Genomic DNA, 15,288 nt, shown 5'->3' with positions numbered 1-15,288 from the left:
CTAAGTATAGTTGTCTTGTTTCAAATGTTTTTTTCAGACTAGTTTTCAATATCTCTGAAAATGCAATTTCATTCTAAAACAGTCTTCAGTTTTAATATGGTTTCTTACAGCCTTGCAAGATGCTGTTCTCAATAACTTGCAGGCTAGAATTGAATCAAATTCTTTGAGGCTGTGCTGCTAAGAGAGCTACATGTTGCTCACACTCATTCCAAGGGTGAATGGGGGCAGATAACCATTGACAGCTAGGTCTTCTTCCCACCTACACTGAAAGCGTCTCAGGCCATGAGACCCTCTGATCACTGTGACTTCTGAGATGGAAGGGCTCGACCTTCATTTGGCTCACCAACTATGAGGGTTGGAAAAGCTTTGCTGTGTTTGGCAAGACTTCTCTATAAAGACAAGCAGGCTATAAAATGATTTTTTGCCTCTCAACCTTTGCATATGAGGATTATATTATAAGAGTAAAAGTATCAGAAATAGGGGCACCTACCTGGGTGGCTCGGTTGGTTGATCGTCCAACTTCCACTCTGGGCATGATCTCGTGGTTCGTGGGTTCGAGCCCTGCGTCAGGCTCTGTGCTGACAGTTTGGAGCCTGAAGCCTGCTTCAGATTCTGTGTCTCCCTCTCTCTGCCATTCCCCCACTCTATCTCTGTCTCTCTCTGTCTCTCTCTGTCTCTCTCTCTCAAAAAATAAACATTAAAAAAAATTTTAAGTATCAGAAATAGATCCTGAATGTTTAGAGACCATAGAAGTTCAATTTTGCTGTGTGCATGTGTAACATAACACTTTTGAGGGATAAAATTTGACTTCTATTTTATATTTATACAGTGGTAATTTCCAAGAGTCCATTTCTACTACAAGAAAAGCCAATTTGTCCCTTGTAGCTTAAACTAAGTTACAGTTAAAAACAAAGGCTATCTTTCATTAAAAAAATAAATAACTGCTGGAAATCAAGGTCTCAGAAATGAAACTGTAAATATTTAGAGAATTATGTTCTCTTCTAGTTGTTTTGCCTCTAGAAAATATAACTAACTCATGGGGAAGATTGAGGAAGGGCAATTAAAAGTGAGTGAGGTGACATTGAAATGGCAATAGCGAAGGCCATTAAAAAGATTAGGGTGCCATTTCTTCAAGCTGGAAACACAAAGGAATATGATTGAAAACTATAAAATGTTATAGCATATGGATAGGACTGAACCTACTTGTTCATCAAATCCCTGAGAAGTACCACAAAGGGAAATCTTTGGAGTTCTAAAGAGGCAAATAAAATATAATAAATAAAAAGAATTACTTTCCATGCAGTAGTCACATTATGGAAATCATTGCCATGGTAGGTAGTACAGACCTCTAACAAAAAATTTTTAAAAAGATTCAAAGAGGATTTAGGAAATACCATGTGGTTTTTTTTTTTCTTTACAAGATTTTATTTAAATTCAAGTTAGTTAACATTAGTGTAGTATTGGTTTCAGGAGTAGAATTTAGTGACTCATCACTTACATAAAACACCCAGGGCTCATCACAATAAGTGCCCTCCTTAATACCCATTAACCATCTAGCCCACCTCCCACCCACCTCCCTCCTTCAACCCTCAGTTTGTTCTCCTCAGTTAAGAGTCTCTTATGGTTTGCCTCCCCCTCTGTTTTTTTTTCCTTCCCTTCCTCTATGTTCATCTGTTTTGTTTCTTAAATTCCACATATGTGTGAAATCATATAGTGTTTGTCTTTCTCTGGGTGACTTATTTCACTTAGCATACATAATACACTCTAGCTCCATCCACGTCATTGCAAATGGTAAGATTTCATTCTGTTTTATGGCTGAGTAATATTCTATTGTGTATATACCACATCTTCTTTATCCTTTCATCAGTAGATGGACATTTGGGCTCTTTCCATAATTTGGCTATCGTTGATGGTGTTGCTAAAAACATTGGGGATGCATGTGCCCCTTGGAATCAGTATGGAAAATTCACCTTTAATAGAGCTATAATAAAAGTTAAGGGAAAATATATCTTTTGATGGATAAAATGCATTGATAACTTTTGAACTAGAGATTAGATAATTCAGACTAAATAATCCATGAGTTTGACCTCAGGTGGTAGCTGTCATACCATTGTATTCAAAAAGAAAAAAAAAAAACTAAAAATTTAAATTCAAGTCAAGCTAACATCCATTATTTTTTCCTGTTTCTATTTTTTCTTAGTTTACAAATTGTAACACTAAGTAGAACCTCATGAATTCACTTGTTCAGTTCCACTGCTCAGCTGAAGCTGTTTCAGGTAGTTGTCTACTCTTCCATCATCTCCCTAACAATATATTCTCCCACTTGGCAATTTGCTGAGATCTTTATTTTCAAAGGGAGCCTAAACATTACAGTTTCATTGTAATATCCCCCAACTTTTATTCTGATCAATCTCAAACCATATCAAATTGCAAAAATAGTACAAGGGAACACCTACATCCTACCCCCTCACCTAAATATTTACTTAATATTAACTTTTCCACACAAGTATTGGCTCTCCTACTCTGTAAAGTATATAGAATATGGATTTTTGCTTCACTTATTTATGTTCATACATTTATATCATTAATATGCATATATACGTATATATATTCTCATGCCAAACCATTTGAGAATTATTATGGACATCTAGACTCTTCATCCCTAAATGCTTCAGTTATGGATATTCTAAGAACAGGACATTCTCTGCAAAATACCTGGGAGTACTGATAGAGTACTGTTATATAATAGTCTACTCATATTTCCCCAGTTGTCCCAATAATATTGTTATAAACAATATTATTTCCTTTCGTTCTTTTTCACTAAAGGATCCAGTCTGGATTATATACTGTGTTATTTGTCATATTTTTTTAGTCTCCTTGAAATCAAACAGGTCTCCAACTTTTTTATTTTAGCAGGTATCACTGTTCTACATAATGTTGACATTACTGAAAAGACTGGTTTAATTTTGCAGAATGTCCTTCATTTTGGATTTTTTAAAATTGTTTCTTCATGATTAGATTTAGATTAGGCATTTTGACAGGATATGTATATAAGTAATCTTGTGTCCTTCTCAGGAGGCATAGGATATCAGTGTGCTCATTACTGGTGATGTTAAGGTAAAAGTAGTATCTGCATGATTTTTCCATTGTAAAGCAACTTTTTCCCTTTTGTAACACAAATATAATCTTCATAGTGATACTCTGAGACCGCGACTATCCAGTTCCCCACTTTTTTTACCCAGTGGTTTTAGTATCCATTGATGACTGTTACCTGATTTGGTTATTGTTATGTGCTTATCAAATTCTGGTTTTCTACTTCTATCATTCCTTTTACATTTATTAGTTGATTTGCTTTGCTTTTTTCTCCTTCTTCCTCTCCCGTTAAGAAAAGATATTTTTAGTATCACTATGTACTTAGGAATATACTTTTCAATTCAATATTATTATAATCTATTCTTCTCATTATCCATTTACTGCTCAAATTGTACCAAATTTGACCAGTGGGGGTCCTTCAGAGTTGGCTTCTGTTCCTCTTTGATGTGTCCTCATCAGTTTGAGCACATTCTTTGTGGCATACCCACATAATTTCCTTTTAGAATTCAGCCTGGTTCTAAAACTTAGATCTGGACGCAAGGTTTGCTCATTACTACTGGAGTGTCATTGCTTCTAGGCCCTTTCAAAGGATACTAGAACATACATACACACACACGCACATGTGCACACATACATACACCAATATGTATATAGTACTGTTATAGCTCTATATAGTATAGTACTGCTATGCTACTACCATCAATTTTATTCTAGCATTATAGGGTCCTTCCTCCCCTTACCCCATTCTGTACTTCTATTCCCTTTCTCCCAATCCTTGTACCCCCAGTAGCAATATATTTATCTATTTCCTCAATCCTGCAGTGCACACAAAACAGTTCCATACATGCTACACCAATACTGTGACTACCAACAAACTTACTGGGTCAAGCTCAAGATTTCCTACTTTTTTTTTTTTTTTTTTTTTTTTAGTGTCTTTGACACACGATGCTACATTAGTTTCTCCCACCATTCTTTTTGTCCGCAGAATATATGTCCCTGTAGATATAGTTAGTTAGTTAGTTAGTCAAAGTATTTTTAGAAACAGCTTATATATGGATTAATTCTCTTTTTTTCTTATCAACTTAATACGGGTTTACATTTACTTGCTTGAAATCTAATTGATCTAAGAATTTATTTTCCAGTAGTGTTGATTTAATCTACTTTTGAATATGCAAAAAGTGCTGTTTTTTAAATGCTAAGAAACCTAAACATTAACCAACTGTATGCAAACTTTGGTGCTGTGGTCATCATCATATTCAAGATCTGTTTAGAAACTAACAGAGGGAAAGCATAAATATTTTGCTTTCTTGTACTAATAACTTATATTTTTATTACCGTTCCAAATTCAGGATCAAGAGTTTTTTCAAGCATACCAGTGCTGTAAAGCGGTACAGAGCAGAAGTTAACAAATTGTTTCTGCAATTAGGTTGCCTGAGAGTAAACCCTGGTCCCAACCCTGACCCACCCCACACTTACAGATTACAACCAGGTCAGGTTTATTATACTTTGACTGTCTTGTCCTCCTCACGTGTAAAATCAGGATACTGCAAAGTTTAATATAAAGCATTTTCCTCAGTGCCTAATGAGTAGTAAGTGCAAAATAAATATTACCTGTGATTTTTGGTGGTGCTGGTGGTGATGCTGGTCTTAAATGTGAAACAGTGTGTTCCAGATATCCAGCTTTCCTAACACTATATTTAAAGGCTTATTTTCTTGGCAACTGGTTTTGTTTTTTGCGGGTTTTGTTGGTTTTGTTTTTGTATTTTTTCTTTCAGTACTTTCCCTTTGATACACAAGGGAAAGTTATGGCTTCGCTAAAAGTTCTGGCATTGAGAGTGACCTTGTCCTTGTTTTGAAGCATCTAAAAAATAAAAATAAAAATTCCTCCTGCAAAACACCAGTCAGTCGCTGCTGCTGGTGCTGGGGCAGGCTGTCTGTCGAGATGCCGAGCATTACAGCCGCTGTAATCACCAAGGCATCTGCCAGAGATCTCAGGGCTACAAACTAGATAGGAAAGTCTGTATTACATCTAATAATAGCTTTGGAAATTTTCCTGAAATGCTTGCTGGCAACTCCAGGCTTGACAGGCACAGCATACTGTAACTAAAGCAAGAATGTTGTTGCTACTCTTGCTGGTGAGTGTGCTATGGCACTAACCAAAATAATAGCTAGAAATCATTTGCTACCTCTTCTTTCTTTTTACTTGTGGTACTCTTGGGTTACTGTCACAAGTAGCTAGATATATTTGTATAGATGTCCCGTATTTTTTAATCCACAAACAGCTTCTTATGACCTATGTTCATATAAACTTTGATCCCACCAGTGAAGAGTTCAGATAAGAGCAACATTATATCTGACACTATCAGTCTTTTGTCACACATGGGGATTGTTTTCAAGATGCAAGATTATGATACGTTTGCATTCACGTGGAGGGTTTGTGAAGAGTATGTGTTGAACGTGGAAAGCACAGACTTCTCTCTGTGCGCACTAAGGTCACCTGAGGATGGGGCCAAAGAGTCAGAGGATGCTCCATAAATGTTCAAGGAACTGTGAAAAGGCTCTAGACAGAAAGATTCTGTTTTGATTAACCATTGGGAAAGAAAAGACTAAGGAGTGAGGTGATGATTCTCTTAAGACAGAGAATTACTGTGAAGCTTACAGTTCAGGGTCTGTCACTTGTGTGGGCCTCCCAGGACTCCAGGAGGGTCCTGAACTGCATGTTCAGGTGGCCATATGCTTCTGTAATATTTGCTGAAATGTGGTATTTTAATCACAACTGGTTAGAACCACTGTTTCCTTCCACTAAAACTTCCCGTCCATCTTAGTTTTCCTCATGTTGAGTGGAAGTAGAGGTAGCTGTGTGCATGGAACACGAAGGTTGGGAGATACATTTACTTTGAGTATCGTTGACTCTGTATAGGGTCTGCAGTTGCTTCTGTGTATAATTAAGTTATTGCCCACCATCCCAGCAAAGAAATGGCTTCTAGGTCCTGTCACATACTTGGCCAGTTCACCCAGCAGGGCCAGAGTCTATGTTGTGTTATTAAATGTGTTCTACAGTAAGCCATGGAAGTATATAGGCAGTAGAGGAGAAATAATGATTGAAATGTACAGAACCAAAAGCTAACCTGTGTACAATTTACTTCAATCACCAGGGATGTAAACTTGTAACTGGATGATTGAGGTCTAATTGATCATTAGTTATAATGCAAGTTCTCTCCTGTCAGAACTCTACTAGATAATATATTGGTGTGTACAATTATAAATGTTATGTATTTTTCCCTTTTTAGATGTGAATTGCTTCAGATAGGATTTATCAAAAATTCCTGAGTCAGGCACAAAGCATAGTAGTGCTACAGATATGAGAATATTTATTTGTTAAGTCACAAGCTTTTGTGCATTCCAACTATGAAGAATTAAAAGAAAATATAGTCAACCATACTGAAGGAAAGACTGGATTCTCTTTCTGATCCATCTATAGAATGATACACAAAATCATTATCATATGAAAAGGTGATCAAAAAAAAAAAAAAGAAAAGGTGATCAAAAGAGTACAAAACCAGAAGTGGGAATAATTTAATAAAATCATCTTATTTTTCATATTTTGTGATATTTGTGATTTTTAGCCATTTTACACTTACAATTTGCATTGATTTTTTGTCAAGTAAATATTCACTTGTTTAATTTTTTTTTGAAATTTTACATTTATTTCTAAAAGAGAGTCCTCTTCCCAATTAGACTTCAGATCCCAGAAAACCTGGATCTGCCCCATTCTCTACTAATATATAAAATGTGTGTAGTCTGGTAGACAGTCACTCATTCATATGCTTGAGGCAATCAATAAAGAGTTAGGATATGGTAAAGATTGTATTGTACACATATAACCCAACAGATCCTGTAATAAGATGGCAACTTTTGCTCTAAGAAATAGTTCAATACTGGCTGCTAGTACTTTGTACTTCATCTGTAGCCTATGAGTGCTCAGAGTGTTCTGGTTGAGAATCTCTCCTGAGTTGAGATAGAATTTGTTCAAATTGTGGGCAGAACAATTTCCCACCACAAGAAATCAGGCTCCTCAGAAAAGAAATGTCTATTTCTAAGACTGGGGCAGGAAATGTACAAGAGCTTGGAATGTGCAGAAAGCAAGGAAACTATCAAAAACTACTGGAGTCGTGTCAGAAGGACACAGGAACCAATATGACAGAATAAAAAAAATTGAAATGTATTGGAACACATCAATGTACTAAAACCCATGAATGCATAATGAATCAAAGAGTAAAAACCAAAAACTTCTTTGAGTCAAGGATATGAGGGCATAAAGTCATTCTAAAAAATGGTTGATAAAGGGAAGAAACAAATATTTATCTTGCCTTTTCTGACAAATTGTAACTCAGGTTAACCAAAGAGTTGGTAAGAAAAACGTCTACTTTGTGAAAGAATTCCAGCCAATATTTACAAAAGGCATGAAAAAAACTAAGCCACCATTATTTTGCAGCCCTTTTTGAAATAATCACCTTAGGAAATGATCATCAATGGATGTGCAAACCATTTGGGGGTGAAGGGTTGATGAGGAATCTTTACAAGAGAGAGCTTAGACTGGGAATACCAAAACCCATTAATTACAAAAAAAGACACAACAAGTATTATACAAGTAGCAATTACACAATCCTATCCCTGAAATATACTTGCTAAAAAGTAGAACATAGCCTCTAGGTCTAAGTGTCAATTTCCAAAAAATACAGAACAAAGAGGGACATTTTATGTGATAACATGGAATCCAGTCAGCAAAATCCAAAAGTTAAGGCATTCTATAGGATAGATGATTCAATTTCTTTGACAAATAAATGACATGAGAAAAAGGAGGGTAAGACTATAAAAAAATAATAAGCTAATGAACAGATTAAGATAAATTAATATTGAAAAGACATTTTGTCCAAGTGTAATAGGTGGACTTTGGTTGATTTGAACAAAGTAACATCATAAAAGACAGCTTTGAGGAAATCAAGGAAAGTGGAATATAGACAGGGTATTAAGATGTTAAGGAATTACTGATAATTTTGAAGTATGATAATGGTGTTGTTATAATGTTTTAAAATGAGCTTATCTTTTAAGAATGCAAACCAATTATTTATAAATAAAGTAATACAATATCTGAGATTTGTTTAAAAGTTATCTGGCTTGGGGTGGGGGCCCTTGGGTGGCTCAGTCGGTTGAGCATCCGACTTTGGTTCAGATCATGATCTCACAGTTCATGGGTTCGAGCCCCTCATCGGGCTCTGTGCTGACAGCTCAGAGCCTGGAGCCCGCATCGGATTCTGTCTCTCCCTCTCTCTCTGGCCCTCCCCTGCTCATACTCTGTCTCTCTGTCTCTCAAAAATAAAAGTTAAATTTTTTTTTTAAAAAAAATTAATAATCCAGCTGGGGAGAAAAAAGTGTTTGGGGAGCATAAATGAAATAAAGTTGGCTCTGTTTTGATAATTATTAAGTCTGGATCATGAAGATACGGAGATTTATTATATTGTTGTAACTACTTTTAGATAACTGGAGTTTTTCTTAATTGTAGGCAAAGGTACATGGAAAGTAAATGTGGAAAGCACATATAGAGAGATACCGTACTTATATTCTCATTATTATTTGTTTTTGAAAATGAAAAAAAAACTGACCAGTAGAAACATCCAATCATGGCATTTGTGAGATACTCAATATGAATGTTATCGGTAGTGGTTTGCTGGTAAATGACTATCTAAAGAAGAAAGCCCTGGTTTGTAGCGTTTGCCAGTTTGTATGGTCTAAATACTCCCACTGTGGCTGATTTCAAGATACTGGTGTGACCTCAGTGAACGTGGAGTTGGGAAGAGGCATGCACCACCAGCTCTTGTGAGTCTGTGGGGCCAGCTGCAGCCCCCTACTCGGAGAGCAGACAGACAAGCATTAGTTTCTGCAGATTCTCGGTCAGACCCCGACTCTAACATGCACCCTCTGTCCTTGATCAACTTACTTAGTTTTTCTGAGCCTTGCTTTCCCCTCTGTAAAATGGAGATAGTAATTCCTACTACATCAAGATATAAGGCTTAAATGAGATCACACATGTGATAGACCTAGTATGGTTCCAGTCACATAGTGAGTGATCCTTCATGCTAATATCCTTTCTTCTCTCCAAGTTAAAATAGAAGAAAGAACTCTCACTTTGGTTGGGATGGTCTCAAAATTTCAAAAGAACAGAATGAAGCTGATCATCTTTTTAGAGGGCTTCCTGCCCAGAATTTCTATAATTACTTAAAATTGCAGGTTTTAGGGACTGTCATAAACCTGCCAGAAGCTCACCAAGCTCTAATTTGGTTGGATATTAATAGGTAGACTGGGAAGTTAATGTGATATGATTGTGGCTAGAATAGAACCATCTGTTAAAAGTAGTGGTTTCTGTCCAATGTGATCTGGAACTGCAAATACACAGTAAGAATTAAGTTAGAATTATCTTAGAGTTGACATGGTGAAAAAAAAAAAAACTATAACTTACTTATTTTCCCAGGGAACGTTAAGACCCAGCTAAGACGTTTCTGGCATGAATAAGTCTAAGGGTTATGTTGGCAAATTGGAAATATTTCCATTCACAATTTGATTGTTTGAGCAGTTATTAATAATAGTAGCAACGTACTTTCCAGATTCTTTATTTAACTTGGGTTATTAACTACAGTATCAGTTAATGAAAGAAGGTTTTTTTTTTTTTTTTGCCTTTGTTTCCTGAACAATTTTTTTTCTATGTAGAAATCTAAGATTAAGGTCATCACTGATTAGTCAATAATGATGCAGTTCTCAGAATTACTGAATTAAATGCATATATAAAAATATTCTTTAATTAAAAGCAAGGCTAGAGAGAGAGGGAATTATAAGTCAAGCCCACATTTAGAATCTGAAGACACTAATACTAAAGGCATTTGAAATGTGATTTGCATGTGTGGGTTGATGTGTTCCTACTGGGAATACAACTTGGGGATGTATTTTCTCCTCTCGGGAAGAGTTGCATGACTCAACTCTACATATTTTGGATTTCTGAGCAAATACTTAATGAGATAAGAAGCAGTATGCTATAGCATCCATCTGAAGTTGGCCTAATATTCTTTGATCTTTAAAAGAATAGTTTTCCTTCAGAAAATTAAAACATTTGCCCCTTGGAAATTTGAACTTCCTATTTTCTTAAAACAGTGTTTTTTATGCTAACCTTAATTCACTGGGTCATAATAAGGATGCTTTAGGAAATGAAATGGAACAAAATAAGTTAGAAATAGAGTATGTCACAAATAGGAAGGATCAATAGTGTTTTGTAAAACTCATGTTTTAGTTGTGGGTACATATACATTCAAAACTGAAGTAAAATGTATTTCTCATTGAGTCATGATTTTAAAAAATTGAGAATTTTGAAGTGTTTTAAAATATACAATCAAAAGTCCCTGAAAAATAAAAAAATTCTCCCTTTGTGGTACATGTCAAAATGATAATCTAGATTAACAACTCTTGAAATGTTGTTTTGGACAGAAGCATCCTGGATTTCGAGGGAGTCGTGAGTCTGCCTGGACTTCACTAGGGATGGCAGAGGGGGACACAGTTGTGGAGATGGACCTTTTGTCTGTTTGATTTTGTTCCTTTCTGAAGTAGGACAGACAGTGCTACTTGGCTTGCCTACATATTCACAAACATCTCAGTTAGATTTCAAGACTTGGGGTCAGAAGTTTTACCTTGTGCTTTCTTACCTTCTCACCCATGAAGTGTCTCCCACACACAATAGAATATGCTTACCATTACAGTTGGTAGTAATCAGAGCTCAAGTTTGCCCTAACATACTATTTGGCCACATTTACTCATATGTTTATATACTTACTCATATACTCTTTCCCACAAAGGATTTAGTGCAGCTTCTGATGTGAATAAATAAGAAAATAATGGTTGAATTATAAATAAAAATTACTATAATATATTATAAGTATACACATTTTAGGGATGCCTAGGTAGCTCAGTCGGTTGAGCATCTGACTCTTGATTTTGGCTCAGGTCATAATCCCTGGGTCATGGGATCTCTTCTTGGGATTGTCTCTGTCCCTCTCCCTCTGCCTCTCCCCTCCTCAAAATAAATAAGTAAACTTTACAAAAGTATATACACATTTTAAAAATAAACAAATACACACATTCAAGAATATTTTTATACACATATACACATACCCTTATATATCTTAAAGGTAAGGTCAGAGGAAAAAATGTGAATGATCAAGCAATAAGTTCCTTCCTAGTCTTTCTCTGAGGCTCATTCTTGTATCTGAACTCCCCAGTAGGCAAAGTAAAATGGAATATATATCAGTTACCAGTTTACTGTTAAAGAAGAGAGACACCTGCAGGAAAAGCAGAGGTTTCCTTATATACACGAGAGACATGACTAAAAGGCATCTCTCACATAAAGTTTCATGTAGGAGACAATCAGTGTCTGAAACTCAAAAATGTCCATACCATCACTCCTGAAGAATTGTGGTAATGGATTTTATTTTTATTATTTGTTACTTCTCCTCCATGGAGTCTGAAGTCTTTCTTTAAAATTTTGTTAATGTGTATTTATTTTTGAGAGAGAGAGAGCGAGCGCGCGCGCATGCATGAGGGGGGGTGGGGCAGAGAGAGGGCAGACACAGAATCTGAAGCAGGCTCCAGTCTCTGAGCTGTCAGCACAGAACCCAACATGAGGCTTGAACTCACAAACCATGAGATCATGACCTGAGCCGAAGTCGGACACTTAACCAACTGAGCACCCAGGCACCCTGAGGCTGAAGACTTTCTGACAAAACACAGCAAAAGTAAATCTGTAAAAAGACAGAAAATTATGATCCAGTAAGGTAATCTTTTGCCTATTCTAAAATATCACTCAGAACATGTAGAAGAAATCATTTAAACAGTCATCCCCAAATATCACCTATCTCAACCAGATTTTTAACTAAACTGCTTGACAGGGGTCTAAGATTACATACACCCTCTGGCTAGGGCCTAGATAGATAGGCATTCAGGATTGTTGGTTGCAAACAAATCCATCTGAAAAAGTTATGATTAGGAGATCAGGTCGATATTCTTTGGTGAAAATTGCCAACTTCACCAGGGTTCCTGCCTGATGAACCATTCCACCTCCACACCAAGATGGGTTATTCTGTGACAAAATGTTTCCAAAGCTTGAATCCAGAGTACCATCCCACAGCAATTTCAAAATGTGTGGGAATAATTTTTGCTGTACTTTGCTTTGTTTGTTTTTTCCCCGTACCGCTGCTAATCGCCAGCTTTCGTTCACTCTAGGAGTCCCGCTCATATTCTGTTAGAGGGGTCAGGGGGTCTGTACTAGTCTTCAGACAAAAATTGACAAGTTATTTGGGAGTGAATTGGAAAGACAGAGCACCTAGTGTTTGGGGCACCAAACAATCATTAGAATGCTTGGGCACTTAGGAGTTATCTACTTCATATAGCAGTGGAAGAATCACTTCCACAATTTGAAACTTCGCAGTAAACATTATCTGAAGGAGAGATGGACCACAGAATTGGGGATATCTAGGGAGCCTCTGGATAGCTCCTGAGAGGAATCACTACAAGATGCCTGTGATTAAACACGGGCAATGGGATTGAGGGGTTGGATGCATGGGGGCCTCAGATTAGGTTGAGGCAGCAAAAGAATGCCAAATACCTAGAAGAGAGGAGTAAAGGAAGGTTTATAGGAATTATCAGATAAATTTTACTCTTCATTTACTCTGACAAATGAGAGGTGGGGAGGGCAAGGAAAAGATGATGAAATAGAAGATTCTTGGGCTGGTTCTAGTAAACCTAAGGAGGTTTCATCTTCAGGAAAGCATAAAAATAACTGTCATTCAATTTAAAAAATATGGTTGCATATGAAAGCCCATTTAGAAGGAAACAGAAGTTGTCTAATTTGGGGGTGGTTAACAAGTGAGCGTTTTTGAGAAATAAACTTTCTGGCCGTAATTCATTTTGTAATAATCAGGGAGTTTTAGTTGCTAGCCACAAAACTAACTGGATGTTTATAGCAGAAAAGAAATGTGTTGAAAAAGCATTGGGGAGGCCCAGAGAATCACAAGGAAGCCTGTAGAACCAGGTTTAGGAAGAAGCTAGACACAGAGCCTAGATTCATGCCATGGGATCCATCTAGTAAGAGAAGGGCTGCTGGTGCCAGTAAGCCCTGGGCACCACAGCTGCATCCTTCCAGGAGACATCTTGCTGGCCCCACCTGCTCCTGGAGATTGGATGTAAAGTGCCGGTCCTGCTGCCCTCTCCAAAATGGCTTCTCCCCAATTCTGCTTCTTGACATCACCAGCTCAAGATTTGGATGTGGAAGGCACAGGAAGGGGATGAGCTATTTCTAACTGGCTGAGCCTAAGTTATATGTTCTGGCTTAGTCCTTTGGGGCTGTATAACAGGAATCCATAGACTGGGTAGCTTATAAACAACAGAAACTTCTTTCTCCCACTTGTGGAGGCTGGAAGTCTGAGATCAAGGTGCAAGAGTGGTAAGGTTCTGGTGAGAACCCTCTCCTGGGTTGCAGACTGCTGTCTTCGCATTGTATCCTCAAGAGTGGTGAGAGGAAGCAAGCTCTCCTGTGACCCTTAAAAGGGTTCTAATCCCGTTCATGAGAACTCTACTCTCATGGCCTCATCTAACCCTGATTACTTCCCAAAGGCCTTACCTGCTAACACCATCACTTTGAAGGATAGGGTTTCACCATATGAATTTTGGAGGGACGTAAACATTCAGTCCATAACAGGTTTTTTTAGTGAGGTGTGGACTTTACCTCCCACCGAGACTAGAAAGGTGCAAATTCCTCAGGGAAACCTAAGGCTCAGCTTCTGGGCACCTCTTTCCCACCCCACCCCCCCAAAAACAGGTAACTGCCCACTAAACTTTTCTTTCAAACCTTCATATATTCTTGAGTTCTTGGATTGGTTCTTTAAGTTTTCAGGGCCCTCTAGAAAAGGCTATCTAATGAGTCTTAATTTTCTGTTCCAGTTTCCGTGGTGAAACTCAGCGCCATTGTATTTGGAGACCTAGTTAAGCCCTGTACATCACAACATTTTGCATGTTGAGTGTTAACATTTTAAGTATCAACATCAAATTTATTCTGTTGTTCGTACTTATTAATTGAAAACAAATCTAAATTTTTAGGACTTTCCCATGTATATGCCCACTGCAGGCTCCCAGAGAAGCCCCGAAAATAATGATGATAGTGCAGAACTGGCCCTTGCAGGCTCCAGCTATGTAAGCACGTCCCTGTCTTCGCCAGGCACTATGCTAACCTCTGAGTCCTTGCTACCGCTGCTGTTCTTCCAGAGTGCAGGCCAGTCTTTTTTCTGTCTCCTGTTAATTGACAATGCCAGTTATAGAAAATTGTGCCAGACCACACTCCAGTGTGTCAGTTGTACAAGTGGGAAAATAGATTACCCAGCTAGTTGTGATTTAAAATCCTTATTCCTATATATGTATAAAATGACACAAGGCTCTGAAAACGCAGAACAAGAACATAAATAACTTCTGTAAGGTTCTAAAATGTAGAGTTGGAATCAAAATAACTTTTAGAACCATTCCTGGGAGGATGCTCTCCCAAGACATTCTTTCCCAAATTTAGAAAATCAGGTTTATTTTTAATTTTGGTCCGCTTTTCAGTTATTCCAGGAAGATTTTCTTAAGGATTCTCCAGTGTCATTAGAAGCCACAAAGTATCTGCTGCAAAAAGCTAGATTTCATCTGCCTATCTTCAAAGATAAATCCAGGAAACTCCATGAGCTTAGTGTTTACACTGGCCCAAGTGAGGCTAAAAGATGTAAGGGTGATGGTGCATCTGGTAGTGATGATGCTGAACAAGTTCTGGAGATGGGTTGTTGTGTTACATTTTTATTAATAGCTGCACACCTTGAGATCTGATTCATTCCTATCCATGGGTCTTTGAGACCTTACGAATTTGCCTAAATGCTCAGAACCATGCTAATATTTTTTCATTGTATCTCAGCATATTTTGTATTAAGAGAAAACAAGCACATAGATTTTTGACAAGCAAATACCGGCTCAACAATTGTAACTTGTAGCTACAAAGTTACTGCTTAATATAACAGTGAAGAAGCTAAAAATACTAAGGCAGTGGTTTCAGTCTTTCTCATGTATAATTTTACA

The 15,288-nt window shown here is 37.2% G+C and overlaps 1 protein-coding gene across 7 annotated transcripts in view; it reads left to right on the top strand.

The window, feature by feature from the left end:
• ZNF385B (zinc finger protein 385B) overlaps window positions 1-15,288 on the top strand; it is a 448,508-nt gene that overhangs the window by 271,101 nt on the left and 162,119 nt on the right. The window lies entirely within an intron of this gene.

The sequence above is a fragment of the Panthera leo genome, chromosome C1, assembly GCF_018350215.1.
Source record: "Panthera leo isolate Ple1 chromosome C1, P.leo_Ple1_pat1.1, whole genome shotgun sequence".
In the NCBI taxonomy this organism is placed as follows: domain Eukaryota; kingdom Metazoa; phylum Chordata; class Mammalia; order Carnivora; family Felidae; genus Panthera; species Panthera leo.
The sequence above is the reverse complement of the archived record's forward strand: the minus strand, read 5'-3'. Positions and strand labels throughout refer to the sequence as shown.